At 48.7% G+C, this 17,208-nt stretch overlaps 1 protein-coding gene across 1 annotated transcript in view; it reads right to left on the bottom strand.

Moving 5' to 3' along the window:
• The window catches only part of LOC141057119 (lysine-specific demethylase 8-like), a 58,589-nt gene extending 55,910 nt beyond the window's left edge, over positions 1–2,679 (bottom strand). Inside the window, exon 1 of the mRNA XM_073553666.1 lies at positions 2,527–2,679. The gene's annotated coding sequence lies outside the window, so the exon portion shown is untranslated. The remainder of the gene's footprint in view (positions 1–2,526) is intronic.
• Between the last annotated feature and the right edge of the window lie 14,529 nt (positions 2,680–17,208).

The raw sequence follows: 17,208 nt of genomic DNA, 5'->3' as shown, positions 1-17,208 counted from the left end.
TGGTGTCCGATCTCAATTCCAGCCAAAAACGTCAAATGGCGCTGCTTCCCTTCCGAGCTCTGCCATGCGCCCAAATAGTGGTTTACCCCCACATGTGGGGTATCAGCGTACTCAGGACAAATTGCACAATAACTTTTAGGGTCCTGTTACCCTTGGAAAAATAAGAATTGAGGGTGAAAAGATCATTTTTGTGGAAAAAATATGATTTTTTAATTGTATGGCTTTATGTTATAAACTTCTGTGAAGCCCATGGGGGTTCAAAGTTCTCACCACACATCTAGATAAGTTCCTTAGGGGGTCTAGTTTCCAAAATGGTGTCATTTGTGGGGGGTTTCCACTGTTTTGGTACATCAGGGGTTTTCCAAACGTGACATGGCGTCCAATCTGAATTCCAGCCAATTTTGCATTGAAAAAGTCAAACGGCGCTCCTTCCATTCTGAGCTCTGCCATGCACCGAAACAGTGGTTCCCCCCCACATATCAGGTATCTGCGTACTCAGGACAAATTGCACAATAACTTTTGCAGTCCAATTTCTCCTGTTACCCTTGGTAAAATAAAAAAAATTGAACCTGAAGTATTTTTTTTATGAAAAAAAGTTAGATGTTCATTTTTTTTTTTTTAAATATTCAAAAAAATTCCTGTGACGCACCTAAAGGGTTAATAAACTTCTTGAATGTGGTTTTGAGCACCTTAAGGGGTGCAGTTTTTAGAATGGTGTCACTTTTGGGTATTTTCTATCATATAGACCCCTCAAAGTGGCTTCAAATGTGATGTGGTCCTAAAAATAAAATGGTGTTGTAAAAATGAGAAATCGCTGGTCAACTTTTAACCCTTATAACTTCCTAACAAAAAAAAATTTTGGTTTCAAAATTGTGCTGATGTAAAGTAAACATGTGGGAAATGTTAGTTATCAAGTTTTTTGTGTGCCGTATCTCTGTGATTTAAGGGCATAAAAATTCAAAGTTGGAAAATTGCGAAATTTTCTAAATTTTCGCCAAATTTCCGTTTTTCTCACAAATAAACGCAAGTTATTTGAATGAAATTTTACCACTAACATGAAGTACAATATGTCACGAGAAAACAATGTCAGAATCACCGGGATCCATGGAAGCGTTCCAGAGTTATGACCTCATAAAGGTACAGTGGTCAAATTGTAAAAATTGGCCCGGTCATGAACGTGCAAACCACCCTTGGGGGTGAAGGGGTTAAAAGAGACTTGCCTGCTGCCCCTGCAAGACTTTCAACTCAGGATCTGTTTTAGCTGTGGGGGGCCACCCGGGAGCCGATTTGGTGGGCGGGGCCAGATTTGGTGGGCGGGGCCACCCAGGGGGCCAGATTTGGAGGCTGGGGTGGCTCAGCCTCCGATTTGGAGCCTGGGGTCACTCAGTTTTCGATTTGGCGAGCTGGCCCTTTAAGACTCATTTTGGTGCGCCGGCCCTTTAAGAATTACATAGGCGCATCGGCCCTTTAAGAGCCAGGGTGGCTCACTGGGCTTCTAAATCCACTTTGGCGCACATTCTCTCTCAGGGGCATGTGTCATGTGATGAAGCTAGATTTGCATTTGTGCTGTGGGTTTCGCTTTAAGAGCTGATATGTGGCAGAAGCTCTCTCCTGGGGGCGTCATGTGACGTTCGTAGGCGTTGGCATAGTAACTGGGTCTGCCTGCGCATATCAATGAGCTTAACTGCCATTTCAATCGCCTCAGGGCACGTTTTGCTATTTCCCATTGAAAAGCATTGGAGACAGTGCATTCCAATGACGGGAAAAAAAATTTCAAATGCAAACTGCGCAAAAACTACAAATCCGATCGACACGAAAAATACTTAGCACACCTCTCATGGACGCTGGCTTCGAAACGACACCTCAAAGGTGTCGAAGAGGAAGAGGAGGACGAGTTAGCAGCGTTCGGATTACAAGATAGTGGTTTTTTCAAACCACTATAATAATAATTAAAAAAAAAAAAACTGGACGTGTTTGGTATCTTCGTAATCATATTGATGAGGAGAATCACGCCGCACGGTCATTTTTTTGCCACAAAATGTACACCATGAAAACAATTCCCAAAAAAACGTGAGAATTTTTTTTGTTTCACGAGAGATAGATAGATAGATAGATAGTGTGTGTGCAAAGAAAAAAAAAAAAAAAATGGCCCCATCGTGAAGGGGTTAAGAGCTGCAAAGTATGAAAAGCGCCCGCCCCTCCTGTATACAATAGGGACGTGCCAGCCCCAGAGGAGCACTACAAATCTCAGCATGCCAGGGCAGGCAGAAGGGCATTCTGGGAACTGTAGTTCGTCTCATCCTGTGAAGCACAGAAAAGAGCGTTCAGCAATAATAGTTTTCTAGCATAAATCCAGGCAGGAATATCTGCTGTGTGCTGACGTCACACCACGCTGTATAAGTCAGGAAAAATCACTCTGCAACAGAACCACCATCATTATCTATGCAGCGGACTGCAGAGTGCAACTACATCTCCCAGCATGCACCTGGCGGGGAGGAGGAACCACGGTGTGTACCGAGCCATTACCTGCTGCTATAGACAGAACGGAGATGAGAGGGCTACAAAGCGGTAACGCTGCCGGCCACCTCCTGTGCCCGAGGTAGTACCCACCGCCCCTTCCCTTTGGGTCACAGTGACGTCATTCCTAACCTTTCCAGCTATTGGTCAGGCGGAGGAGGCTTCTGATTGGATATGGCGAGTCAGCTGATATAACCAGCAGTTCCGTGTGGCGGCCAGGCGGTGGGCACCGCTGTTCATTCCTGACAGTGGAGAGCGCGGTTCTGTCGCGTTATTGTTTATTGAGGGAAATAACAAGAGAAAGCAAAAATGCCCCAACATTCCAATACTACAGATTTTCTAACCCTTTCTTCATCTTCTACTTTTTTTTGAGCTGATTTTCATATTGTTGTGCCTTTAAAATGATTTTTCTGTCTGTGTCACCATCTTCTGATTCCAATAAAGTTTTCTTTTTTTTCGGTGTGACGATTTGTTTATTGCCAATGTTTTTATTGGAACCAGGTGCGACTTCTTGGTAGTTTTTTTTTTTTTTTCCGCATTTGGGGAGATGCAGCAAATGAAAATGGCGATATTGCATTTTTTTTTTTTGCTTTCCAGCATTCAATGGGAATCAGTCATGTGTCACTTACTAGTCTGTTTTTCTGTTTCAATACAATCAGTGTTTTATCAGCAGGCGATTATCACCAGAGGACTAGGTGTCTTGTGCCTCCTGGTCCAACCCTGCCCCCACCCCTGATTAGCAGCTTTCTGCCTATGCACAGTGTACACAGAAAGCTGCCAATCAATGGTGTGGGTGGGGTTATACAGAGCTCAGCATGCAGAGCCAGTGGTGTACCGCCAAGGGCAGCAGGCCATGCAACAGCTATGGGGCCCCTGGGGGGGGGGGGGCTGTCCAGATTACCCTCATGAGCAGGGAGAGATCTCTGCAGCTCCGCTGCCTACAAGAGAAAATGGCAGCAATCTGTTGGGCTTCCTGCCCGTGCTTCATGTCTCACACAACTGTCAGCAGTGTGGCTGGATGACATCATCATTCAGTGCCACGGCCGCTGTGCCAGTGAGAAGAAGCTGCCGGCGACGGGAATGCTGTGGCCGTGGGAGAGCGTGCTGAGAGGTGAGAGGAACTGTCTGTGTGTGTGTGTAGAGATGAGTGGTGGTGTGTGTGTATTTGCATGTGTGCATGCCGGGAACGTGCAGAGAGGTGAATGGTGCTGTGTGTGTAGGTGGAGGAAAGGGCAATGATGGGGTGACGGAGATGAAAATGATGGGGGTCGTGGAAGAGAAAGCAATGATGGGGGTGGTGGAAAGGACAATAATGGGGGGTTGGGGAGGAAGAAATGATGGAGGTGGTGGACGGGCAATGGTGGTGGAGAAAGCAATGATGGAGGGGGTGAAAAGGACAATGATGTTGGTGGTCTAAAGGGCAATAATGGGGTGGTGGAGAGGAGGAAATGATGGAGGTAGTGGAATAGGCAATGGTGGGGAGAAAGCAATGATTGAGGTGGTGGAATGGGCAATGATGTTGTGCTGGGGAGAAGGCAATGATGAGGGTGAGGGTGGGGGAGAGGACAATAATGGGATGCGGTGGGAGGAGGACAATGAGGGATTTGGGGGTTTGGGAAGGGAGGAAGAGATTTATAATGGATTTAGGAACAGAGGGAGGTGGAGGAAAACGTTATTATTGCTTATTATGTTTAACACAGTCCCTTAGTATGTAGTGTACTCACTTATAATACATTACACAGCCCCTTAGTATATAGTGTACTCACTTATTATGTATAGCACAGTCCCTTAGTATATAGTGTATTCACTTATGTATAGCACAATCCCTTAGTATATAGTGTACTTACTTATTATGTATAACACAATCCCTTAGTATATAGTGTACTCACTTATTATGTATAAAACCATCCTAAGTTACATAGTTTCTTCTTTTATTATGTATAACACCATCCCTTATTACGTACCATCCTCTCTAGTTATATATGATGCCGTCCCTTATTATATAGCTTCCTCTGCTGTTATGTACAGTGCTGTCTCTTACATAGTGTATTGTTATTTTTGTTATACCCAGCGCCATCTTTTATTACAAAGTTCGGTCTCTTGTTAGATATAAAATGACTGCTGATGGAGGAGCCGGTGACCAGACTACCAGTCCATCAGCTCCTCCATTAGGAAAGACGCTTTCCCATGCTTCATCAGCCATCATTGCATTATATATCTAGCAAGAGAGGACAGCATGCAATGAAAAACAGGGCTCTATATAATCCAATATGTAAAGGACGGCTCTGCACATAGCAAGAGAGGGCACTGTATAAGGGACGGCAATATACATAATAAAGTAGACTATGTATTATACAGTATATGTATATATATATATATATATATATATATATATATGGGGCGCCCGCAGGGGAATGGTCGCCACAGTGGCTTTGCCTTCCAGGGGAGGGTAATGCCAGGCTTGGAGGCAATGATGGGTCTCGCAGTCAATCCATACATGCAACACAGTTCCACTCCAGGCCAGCAGGGGGAACTCTGAACCAGGGTTAATGGGAGGGGTGCTCCCTGAGGGCCAAGAGGAAGGAGTGGTTAGATAGTCTGTGGAGGGTGAAGTGTGCAGACGTGTGGAAAGAAGCTGGAGGTTGAGCTAGGAAGGAGAGCTCCCTCAGCTTGAGAGCGCACGAACTGGAGCCTGGTCTCCATGGCTGTACGGATACTAAAGGTCATACAGCAGATACCAGAGGAGTAGGAGGCTGTAAATGCCCTACTCCCATCTAAGACTTGAGGCACAACAGCAGCTTGGATAGAAAGCCAGGACTAGAGAGGAGTCCCCGAGAGAGGCTACAGCTGTCTGCCGTGCAAGTGAGGTTCTTGGGAACATCTGACAGGAGAAACTCTAGAGTAACTAAGGATTGGAGTGCTTCACACCACAAGGCGCTAGGAAGGAGACTGCACAGCCCGTCTGCTGAGAGATAATCCCTGAGTTGCTTCCAGGCTAGCCTGCTCCGTTACCATCTGTAATCAGGACCCTGGACTGCAGTTATCAAGTAAAGGTACAGAAATTGCACCCCACTGTGTCTTGTCTGCTTCCTACCCTTACGGCACTGCTACATCACCGTGCCATCCACCTCTACACTGCCCTGGGACATTAGCCTTGCCTGTAGAGGGCTATACCATCACTGCTGCACCATACCATCTGTCCCAGCGGAGCGTCGGCTTAACATCTCCTTGCCGAACACCACAGGTGGTGTCACGAACTATTCCATCACACCATTACATTTCCCCCATTACTTGGGCACCCAGGGCCACGGACCGGGTCACTGCTGCTGTGACACATCCCACTGACACCGGCTCGGTACCGAGTACCTCAAAGCCCTGGGAGGGCGACCCAATTTGGCGTCACAAACAGGATTACGGAGCCCGGTATCCCCGGGTCCTGTGTACCTTAGACTGTGTTTGTGCAAAAAAGACTGTGTGAAATTGGCGCCAATTGCCGCCATTGCCGCGCTGCTTGGCGCGCGCGGGAAGAAAGAGGCGGGCCTTCGTGGGCGGAGCCTGCCGCAGAGCGCGAAGAAGCGGAGTACCACGCAGGAAGAGAGGACAGCGCGCGAGAAGAGGAGGAGCTGAGGCCTACAGCCCGGAGCGTCGGGCCTGTGAAGCGGCCGCCGGTGAGCTCACACAAACCCTAGCCCTGGCTATCGTTAACTAGGGAGGGAGAAGATGTCTGCGCCAAACGGTGATGCAGCGGCAGGCGCCGTTGCCAACCCCGCGGTACCGCCAGGAGGAGCGCCCGCCGCAGCAGTCCCCATAATACCGCTATCCATGTCCTACATCCCGGGAGCGGCCTGGCTACCGCAGTACTCGGGTGAGTCACACACCCTGAGTGAATTTAAAGAGAGACTGTGCAGTTTGTTCAAAGTCTTCCCTCTGTCTGAAAGCCAGAAAGTGAATATCCTGATTGGACAGCTAACGGGTGCAGCGCAGAGAGAGGTGAAAGCCTGGCAGGACACCGATAAAGAGACTGTTGCAAAGATCCTGGCCAAGCTGAGAAGCACCTTTGACACCGGCACTGCAGCTGAAATCAAGATGAGGTTTTTTGGCTGTAAACAGAAGGCGCAGGACAGTATCAGGGATTATGCTCTCAACCTGCAGGAGGCGCTGCGAGCAGTTAAGCAAGTTGATCCTGACAGTGTAAAGGAACAAGATAAACTGTTAAAGGAGCAGTTCATTGAAGGACTCCTATCCAGTACCCTCAGAGGACAGTTGCGTATTATAACCCTGCAAAACCCTGATCCGGACTTTGCTGATTTTAAGGACAGGGCTATTCGGGTACTGCAGGAGTCCACTGACAGCCCTCCAGCGCCCCCTAGGCGCCCAGCGATCACCTACCATCAGGAAGCAACATCCTTTCCTTCCATCCCTGTGGAGGCTGATGCACAGACTCTGGATAAAGATCCAACTGAGGAGCTGTGTCTTCAAGTCCAGGAGCTGACCAAAGGGATGGCTGCACTTACTAAAACAGTGCAGTCCCTACAAGTGTCCTCCAAAGAAAAGATCCAGCTTGCTTCCAGTCCAGAGGATGTCCCGTGGCTTCGGAGGAGGAGAACCCCGCCATTTCGAGGAAGGAGCAACGATCGCTATGACCAGGACGGACGTCCCATCTGTCGTCGCTGCTACAAGGCAGGTCATCTTGCCAGGTACTGTCCTTTAAACGAGCAACCCCTGGGGCAAAGGGCCAACCCCCAGGAGTAGGATCACCAGGCCCAAAGAACTTGGAGAGCCAAGTATGTGGGAGGGAGACCAATCCTTCCTGTGGTGATTGACGGCATCCCCTTGAACGCTTTGCTGGACACTGGCTCCCAGGTGACCACTATGGCTACTTTCACACATCAGGTTTTCGTCGTCAGGCGCGATCCGGCGTCGTGCCGGAATGCCGGATCCGGCAAATGTTTAGTAAAACCTGATGTGCCGGATCCGGTTTTCTGCCGGATCCGTCTTGTTCTTGACAGACAAAACCGGATCCGTCTCATCCGGTTCATCCGTTTTTCTATCCGTTTTTCGACGGATTACGCCGGATCTGGTTTTTAAAATTGACCCTTGTGGCCTTCCGAACGGGATTGGCTACTGGAAAACTATATATAGCATGTTCCTACAGCCCTTCTTTGACAGGTTGTAGAGGAGAAAGTGCAGGTTGGAGAGAAGAGCAAGTTACTGGCGAAGATGGATGTTGTCATTGGAAATATTACCACTAGAAGTTCTGTGACGGTTTCAGTAATGAGGGACAATTTTGCACTATACTTTATGTCACCTCAAGGCAGAGTACACTGGCAGGATGACAGAGTGTGAAAGATTTGTGCCCTAACCAAACTTGTGTACCTTCTGGACCAACAGTATATACCTTTGCCAACCAAAGTTGGCTATCTTGTCATGGTCTTACTATTTTTAGCTTTAGGCCACAGGTGTGTACCTGGTTGTGTTTTATGCAAAGTATTTCACCTTTTAACAAAAGTTGTGTACATTGTTAGGAAATCACCAACAATAAACACAACTTTTCAGGTGAAATACTTTGCTTCAAACACAACCAGGAACACAACTGTGGCAAAAAGCTAAAATTTACCCACAGTTATATACCTGGTTTTGAATACCTTTTTACCTTTTAAATACCCTGTATTTAACCTTTTTTTTAAACATATTTCGCCGCAGAAAGAAATGACAGACAACCAGTTTAAACAATAATTTAACTTTTATTTAAAATATTTTTTTTTTGTAAACTGTTTTTAAAGTTAAAAAAACTTTTTTAATAAAGGTTTGAAACCAACAGGGCATTTTTATTACAAAACACATCATAAATCTGTGTAGTGTGGGGTGGAAATACTGCTGGAGGGGCTGCGGGACACTTCGACAATGGGAGTGTGGAGAGAGGACTGGGATCGTGGTGGGGAAGGAACAGTTAGAGGTGATGGTGTGGAAAAAGCTACAGAATGGGTGGACATGTGGGAGGCAGAAGAGGTGGTGGGCGGTGGAGTGGAGGGTTGGGCAGGGACTGTAGGAGCAGATGATGTTGATGGAAAGTTGTATGGGGAAGGAGTTTGGTACGGGGAAGGAGTTTGGTACGGGGCAGGTTGCTGGAAGTGGGGAGATGTCTGGTAGTGGGGAGGTTGCTGGTACTGGGAAGGTTGCTGGTACTGGTGAGGTTGCTGGTATGTAATAGGAGGGGGAGGATGGAAAGTGGCTGGAGGGGGTGCAGATGTAATAGGAGGGGGAGGATGGAAAGTGGCTGGAGGGGGTGCAGATGTAATAGGAGGGGGAGGATGGAAAGTGGCTGGAGGGGGTGCAGGTGGAGGAACTACAGTGGTGGGAGGTGGAGGTTGGGAGGTAACCTGCTGTAGAGCACCGTGGCACGAATGCATTACATGCATCTGCTGGGTAGGAGATAGTGTTGCCATGCGCTCCACAACAGACCTGAAAAAGGTGTGGTTTGGCGAAGATCTTGCTTCTGAATGCATGGTTTGCAGAAGTGTCTTCACCTCCAGAATGCTGGAGTTGATCTGCTGAAAGCCTGCGGAGATTTGCTCTGACAAGACTTTTAGACAGTTCTGGAAAGATGCATTCAGATGCAAGAACTCTGGCGCATAACTCTTTTCCTGACCCCTCTGCCGCTGCCGCCCAGTACCCGCAGGTGTACTAGAGGTGGCAGGGGCAGAAGGGTGGGGTAAAGGGAAAGCGATCTCCTCACCAGCAGCTTCATGTAATGTAGGCGGCCACGATGCTCCTGTGCTGGTGGATGGGACAGATGGGTCGAATGTGTGGGAAGGCTGGGAAGGTGCAGATGTACCGGGGCGGTCGAAGTGTCCCTCGGTGCCGGTCTCCTCAGGGATCGCCTCAGAAGGGTCCAATCGTGCAGGCTCCCGAGTGCTGCTCACCGTGCTGTGGAATAAAGAGAAAAAAAAACAATTAAAATACTGACATGGTATGGCCCTGGCTGAAAAAAAAAAGTTACATTTTTTTCACATGTGATGTGTAATATTTACCTTCTGGTGAGCATTGTTTCCCGGAGGAACGACAGGGCTTGTGCGTACTTGTACTTGCTCCTGCGTCCTCCAGATCCACTCGGGACCCGCATCTCTTTATTGAACTCCTTCTTGAAACGATCCCTCACAGACCGCCACCGATTCACAATTCTGTTCCCTGAAACGAGAAAGGAGTGGTTAGTATACAACATCAGTGTTTCCCAAACTCCAGTCCTCATGGTCCCCAGGGGTCATGTTTTCAGGGTTTCCATAGTAAATAGAAATCCTGAACACATGATCCGTGGGGACCACGAGGACTGGAGTTCGGGAAACACTGGTTTACATCAAGCAACCGGTACTGTATATACTTACGCTCTTTAATCTGGGCCCGAACATCGAGGTCCTCCCAGCGGCCCACAAGGAGCGAACAGATTTCCTCCCAGAGTCGTCGGGTAACGATAAGGTCAGCATGGCGGCGGTCAGCCATATTCCAGAGCGGCTCCCTTTCTCTGACGAGATCGATGAGGTGGTCCACATCGAGTCCTCCATCCTCACCGTCAGAGTCGGGAGCACGCTGTGAAGGCTGTTAAAGAAAAAGACAAAAATAACATAATTAGCCTCCACAAAAGAAATGAAATAAAAAGTGCAAAAAAACAAAGCAAAAATATTTATACTTACACGCTGGTGACCGCCGCGTTGCTATCGCCGACGACCCTGGGAGGCACTGCGAGGACCTCTTGGCCGAGCACCAGATTGGGAAGACTAGAGAAGAAAACAAAAAATGTTATGTCTTTGGATGTAGGCATTTGTTTGCTGTGTGTGGTCTGCAGAACATTGTTTTCTATGTGTTGTGTGTAGTGTGATGTTGTGTTTCTGCGTTTGATGCAAAAAACTTACCAATTGTGAGCCCACTCCAAGTGTCTGTCCACCCCTTCCTTCTTCTTCTGGGAGCTCCTCTTCATCTTGTGATTCCTGTTTTGAAATAAAAGACAATGAATAGACATATATTACAGAGATGATGGATTTTGGAAATAAAAACTTACCGTCAAACGCTGACGATGCGAGGGAGGGCTCCCAGAAGATGATGTGCTGTCTTCCTGGTGGCCACACTCCATGCCTGTGGGTGGTGTTCCAGCTGCTGCCATTGCTGCTGCTGCTGCTGCATCTATTGGGCGGCTGTTGAATAAAGAGAAACAAAGGGCCAATGAATATCTTGATATTCAATAGCCCTAGTTTGGAGGAATGGGGGATTTGATAATTACCGTCTCTCATCTGCTGCTGGCCTCCCCTCCTCAGCATGTTCCATTTGCTGCTCCATTTGGGGTGGTGGTGGTGCTGATGGTGCTGCAGTGGTCTCCTGCCTTCTCCTGCTGCGCTTGGTTGCTTTCTTGGGTGGCATGTTGGGTGTGGCTGTGGGTCCCACTGTCTTGCTTTTATATATGTCTTGTGGGCAGAGCTACTGAGCATGCTCAGACCAAAAAAAACGGATCCGGCCACCGGATCCGGCTTTCGTCGGATCAGGCGCATTGCGGCGCTCATAGGCTTTCATTGTGTGAAAAAGCCAGACGTGCCGGATCCGGCGTGTCCGGCTTTTTCGCCGGAGACAAAAAACGTTACAGTAGCCGTTTTTTCCAGACGCCGGATTGAGACACATTGCCGGATCCGGCGAAAACCAGATGAAACGCATGGCCATCCGGCCCGATCCGGCGCAAATGCAAGTCAATGGGGGGGAAACCGGATCCGGCATTGCATTTCGCCGGATCCGGTTTCTGTCAAAAGCGCCGGATCGCGCCTGACGGCGAAAACCTGATGTGTGAAAGAGGCCTATGCCGTACATTCTTTACAAGAGATATTGGGCTGATTCAGAGCTTACCCGTGGCCCAACAGATGAACTGACAGTAGTTGCCAGTAATGGTCAGTCTTTACCGTAGATAGGATGTAAAGAAATTACTGTCAAAGTGGGTCGGGTAGAGCTAAAGTCTCAAGGTTTAATAGTTGTTGATATTGATTGACGTGAATGTAATCCCATGATGACTCTTGGTACAAATGTAATTGAAAACTGTCTGTCCGAGGTTATTGTCTTGTTGCAACAGGTGGCTGAGACTGCTGGTTCCGGAGAACAACGAGTCCTGCAGAAGGAGATCTGAGCCCTGATGCAAAGGCAACAGGTAGAACTCTCTGGCGGAGAGATTGGCAGCGTCAGAGTGAGTGATGCTTTTCCCATTGCAATACCCCCAAGATGTGAAATGTTGATTTGGTGTCGGGCAGCTATAGGTCTTAGAGGGAGAGATTACCAGGCGTTGGTAGAACCAGTATACTCCGAGAGCAGGCCCACTGTCCTGACAGTCAGAGGGGTGGTTGATGTACGAAAGGGGAGAGTACCTGTATGCCTTTTGAATTGTGGGGAAGAGGAGGCCACGATACCTCGGTACGCCACAGTTGCTAAGCTGTTCACCGTTAATAACAACTCTTTGCAGGCAGCAGAACCCTTGGTCTCATCTGATCAGGTGGAGGACAATGGCTCTGTGAAGCAGCCAGAGGAGTGGTGTCAGCAACTGCAGGTGGGAACTGACTACACCTTCATACCAGGAAAATGGGGTTTACAGAGTGACACAAGAGTATGAGCGGGTATTCAGCAAACACCCACTAGATTTTGGGCAGGCAAAAGGGGTTCAACATCATATCCCCACGGGAGACCATCCAGCCATAAAGGAGAGGTACAGACCTATACCCCCAACACAATACCAGTGTACAAAGAGAAGGTTGAGGGAGATGAAGGAGGCAGGGGTCATCAGAGACAGTTGTAGCCCATGGGCAGCTCCAATAGTGTTTGTAAAGAAAAAAGAATGGTACCATGAGAATGTGTGTTGATTACAGGAAAATTAACAGCATTAAACATCAAGATGCCTACCCACTACCTAGAATTGAGGAATCATTGGCTGCACTTAAAACTGCTAATTACTTTTCCACCTTGGATCTCACTAGTGGGTATTGGCAGGTTCCCGTGGCAGAGGCAGACAAGGAGAAAACAGCATTTACCACTCCAATGGGTCTCTGTGAGTTCAATTATATGCCATTTGGACTCTGCACTGCTCCAGGAAAATTTCAACGGCTGATGGAGTGCTGCCTGGGACACATGAACTTTGAGACGGTCCTGTTGTACCTGGATGATGTCATTGTTTTCTCCAAAACCTATCAAGATCATCTGGAGCACCTGGCTGAGGTGTTTGAAGCTTTGTCCAATTTTGGCCTGAAGGTGAAGCCCTCCAAGTGCCACCTCCTGAAGCCCAAGGTGCAGTATCACGGTCATGTGGTCAGTGCAGAAGGTGTGGCACCAGATCCTGACAAGGTCACAGTCATCCGGGACTGGCCGAAGCCCAGCAACCTTCATGAAGTACGCCAATTCCTTGGACTGATAGGCTACTACCGAAGATTCATCAAAAGCTTTACTGAAATAGCCACCCCTATGCAAAATCTCCTGGTGGGGCAGTCCAAGAAGACCAAACAGAAAAATTCCACCTTTGAATGGACTGAAGAGTTGGAAAGGTACTTCACCAGATTGAAGATGGCTCTCACAGGAGACGAAGTTCTGGCCTACCCAGATTATGACAAACCCTTTGTGCTGTACACAGATGCCAGCAACATGGGACTAGGAGCAGTACTGTCGCAGGTACAGAATGGGAAAGAAAGAGTGATCTCCTATGCCAGCAGGAAGCTGCGCCCCACTGAAAGGAACCCTGATAATTACAGTTCTTTCAAGCTGGAGTTCCTTGCCATAGTCTGGGCTGTCACCGAAAGGTTCAAACATTACCTAGCCTCTGCCAAGTTCACTATCTTCACGGACAACAATCCGTTGACGCATTTGGACACTGCAAAACTAGGTGCACTGGAACAGCGATGGATGGCTCAGCTAGCGAACTATGAGTTTACCATCAAGTACCGGGCAGGGCACAAGAATGCCAATGCTGATGCGCTGTCCAGAATGCCTAACCTACCAGATGCTGGAGAAGATCCTGAGGCTCTTGAAGAGATAGAGCTACCTCCCTTCCACCGGCCACTTGCGGCCCAGCGTGCTCAAGGAGTGAGAAACAGACGGTCTGAGTTGAAGGAGGTCACCCTGAACCCATTGCCCCTTCATGATTGGGCAGAAATGCAAGATAGTGACCCTGCAGTCCGCCTGGTGAATGACACGAGCTGACTCACGTCCAGAGTCGGATGCTCCTGAAGAAACTCAGCAATTGTAGAAGGAGAGAGGCCGGCTGTTCATTTATGAAGGGAAGCTATGTCGGAGGAGTATCAATGCCCGCACTCATGAGCTGGTTTGGCAGGTGAAAGTCCCAAAGAGAGAGGCATCAATGGTCCTGGATAGAGTTGAGCGACTTTTGTTTTTTTATGGTCGAGTTTCGTTTCGTGTAACCCGACTTTTCCAAAAGTCGGGTCGAGCAAGATGGCCGATTATAGGGAAAAGTCGGGGTCGTCCCAAAACACGAAACCCAATGTAAGTCAATGGGGAATAAAAGTCGGCAGTGAGAGGAGGACAGGAAACACACCTACAGTGCCCATTTAAATGCCAAAAGCATCAATTCTTCTTACTTTAGCTGGTCAACCTTAATTAACTTCATAATACAAGTTACGCACTGAAAAATGGGGGTTATTTGGCTAAAGTTGTGGGGGGGGGGTAGGGCTGGCTCCAGGTTTTCATGTGCCCTGGGCGAAAGAGCGCCCCTTTAACACATACCACAACTCATCATGCTCCGATACGGCAGAGAAATAGCGGTATAGTACAATGAAAAATACTACACTTTTTACATCTCATGACGAGGCCCATCTATTTCTCCATACAGAATCATTGGTCCCATATAATGTTTGAAACAGTATATGATGCGCTCCACATAATGCTACAGTATATGTTGGTCCCCATGGATGAAGCTCCACTGTCTTATGGGCCCAAATAATGCTCCAAACATAATGGGCCCCATTTCTAATGCTCTAGTGTATAATGGGCCCTGTAAATGCTGCTCCAGTGTCTGATGTCCACCTTTGGAATGTTCCAGTGTATGGTGGGCCCCATCTATCATTCTCCAGAGTATAGTGCTCCCCAAAAATTGCTGTCCCAACATTGAAAACAATGAAATAAGTCTCCTCGCTAGGGAATCCCTGTACTAGTCTGGACTCCTCGTCGTCCCCATCTTCCATCTCAGTGCACAGTATTTCAACCTTGCAAGTGCTGTGATCCTGAGCAAGCAGGGGGGGCACACTCGTTGGCGACGGCACTGGCACAGGGCCCCTGATAGTACGGTGGTGTGTCTGATGGCGGGTGGGCCGAACCTGCACTTTCATCTGCAACTTCCTCTTTGTCACCGTGTAAGATGAAACTGTATATGGGAAGGGTAACCTGAGTTTCATCAGGGTCAGATTCAGGCCGTGTAGCGTGCGAGGGGAATGTAGTGGTCTGGGTCAATGTACCAGCAGATTCATCAAGCAGTGGCTGGGCATCAGTGCACTTGTGTCGCCCCCAGGAGTACGGTCGCCACAGTGGCATTACCTTCCTCCTAGGGAGTGTGATGTCATGCTTGGGAGCAACGATCGATCTCTCTAGCAGGTTAACTGATTGGGTGGCGGTATTCCCACGAGTCATGACCCTCCAAACAGCGTTCATGAATGCAAAGTGTTTGTTTTACGTGGGCAGTATGGTTGCAAAGCTGAACCTTAAAGGAATGTCCAGAAGGGCACCACCAGGAGTGGAGCCTACGGCGTAATTTGACTCAACACGGGCAACCTCAACCATGCCAGCTACAGAACAGATGCACACATTGCAAGCTTAATTCCGTTAACGAACGAGACTCCGTCATGCCCCGCGGTCCGAGTCCGGCTTACTAGAGGGACACGTGAGGCTCTGGCACATGAGATTGGCCAATAACTGGTGTGTCATGCCCTTACATGTCCGTGGCTGCATGTGCGCTACACTGAAAAGGCCAGCGTTTGTCGCTTACAGGTGCAGATAACCCGCTGAACAACGTTAGTGATGGGGATCACTGATTACAATTATTACTCGCGAACGATGATTTCCCAGTAAGTGCAGGTCAACCGCAGTTCCGGAATTAGGCCTAACCGTCATTCCTGAAAAAATGAAAAACTTACGTGTGCAAACCACAGGTGCTGTAGCTTGCTTAACAGCTTGCCAGCCGTTCTCAGGCCCAGTATGGATTACACGTGATTGCACAAAGGTGAAAAAGGGTACCGTATCCCCGGATAACATGTATGGATAGCGTACACATTCAAAAGATATGTCTATACATCAGGAGGCAGGCTCAGACGGTGTCAGGCACAGTATGGATTTGACGGCCCAGACTACACAGCGGAGGAGCAGGGAGAGGTAAAGATTGCAAATGCTGGGGCCCTGCCCAAGCAAGGGGGGCCCACTTGTGGGCGTCGGTACTGGCACTGGGCCCCTCATAGTACGGCGGTGTGTCTGACGGCGGGTGTGCACCACCACCGTCAGAGACACTTGATTGCACTATGAGGGACCCTGTGCCAGAGCCCGCGCCCAAGAGTCGGCCTACCCACCTGTCCAGGGCAACGGCACTCGCACGGTGTCGTGCGCTAGGTGGTGACCCCGGCCATGGGGGGGGAGGCTGCGCAGTTAGGGAGTTTTAGAAAGTGGAATATGTTGATGTTGGACATTCAGCTGATGCAAAAGGTGAAATAGGTCAAGTCCCAGGAAGAGGTGGACCAAAGCAAGCCATTTTTCTGTCACCCTATGTGTCATCAGGGGAAGGTGGGACAAAATCCTTGGAAACCCATGCATGGTTCATTTTAATGAAGGTTAGATCATCCACATTTTGGGTTGACAGACGGGTCCTTTTTTCTGTCAGGATTGATCCAGCTTCACTGAAGACTCTTTCCGATAGCACACTTGCAGCTGGGCAAGCGAGCTCCTGTAAGGCATATTGTGCCAATTCAGGCCAGGTGTCCAGTTTAGCGGCCCAATAGTCAAAGGGGAATGACCTGTGTGGGAGAACATCGATATGGGAGGAAAAGTAGTTTTTAACCATAGTTGACAACTGCTGTCTCCTGTCACTTTCCATCGATGCAGTATTACCAGTTGTGTGAGCGGTACTTGAAAAATCAGTCCACAACATGGTCATGAAACCCCTGTCTCCAATGCCACTTCTGCTGTGTGCAACACGAACACCTCTGCCAAGCTGCCCCCGGCCCGTACGGCTCGTGTGAGAACCATCACCGCTGCTGTGTGCTGGGAATGCCTCAAGCAACCGATTTACCAGAGTTGCTTGTTTATTAGCCAATATTAGGTCAAGGTTCTCCTGTGGCATGATGTTTTGTAATTTGCCTTTATAGCGTGGATCCAGGATGCTGGCCAACCAGTAGTCGTCATCGTTGATCATTTTGGCAATGCGGGGGTCCCTTTTTAGGATCCGCAAGGCATAATCTGACATGTGGGCCAATGTTCCCGGTGTCAATGATGCACTGCGAGTGCTGGTTGGAGGAGCACTTTCTGGCAAATCCACATCCCTCCAGTCACGCACAAACCCTGTACCAGACCTTGCCACGCCAACATTTTCACTTGCCCCACGAGATGCATCCTCCTCCCCTAAGTAATCATCCCCATCATCATCCTCCTCCTCCTCCTCTTCTTCCTCCAACTCGTCCAGGAGAGGTC

Source organism: Dendrobates tinctorius, unplaced genomic scaffold (assembly GCF_039654945.1).
Source record: "Dendrobates tinctorius isolate UK_male_01 unplaced genomic scaffold, ASM3965494v1 ptg000202l, whole genome shotgun sequence".
In the NCBI taxonomy this organism is placed as follows: Eukaryota; Metazoa; Chordata; class Amphibia; order Anura; family Dendrobatidae; genus Dendrobates; species Dendrobates tinctorius.
Note: the sequence above shows the minus strand (reverse complement) of the source record. Positions and strands in the feature narration are given on the sequence as shown.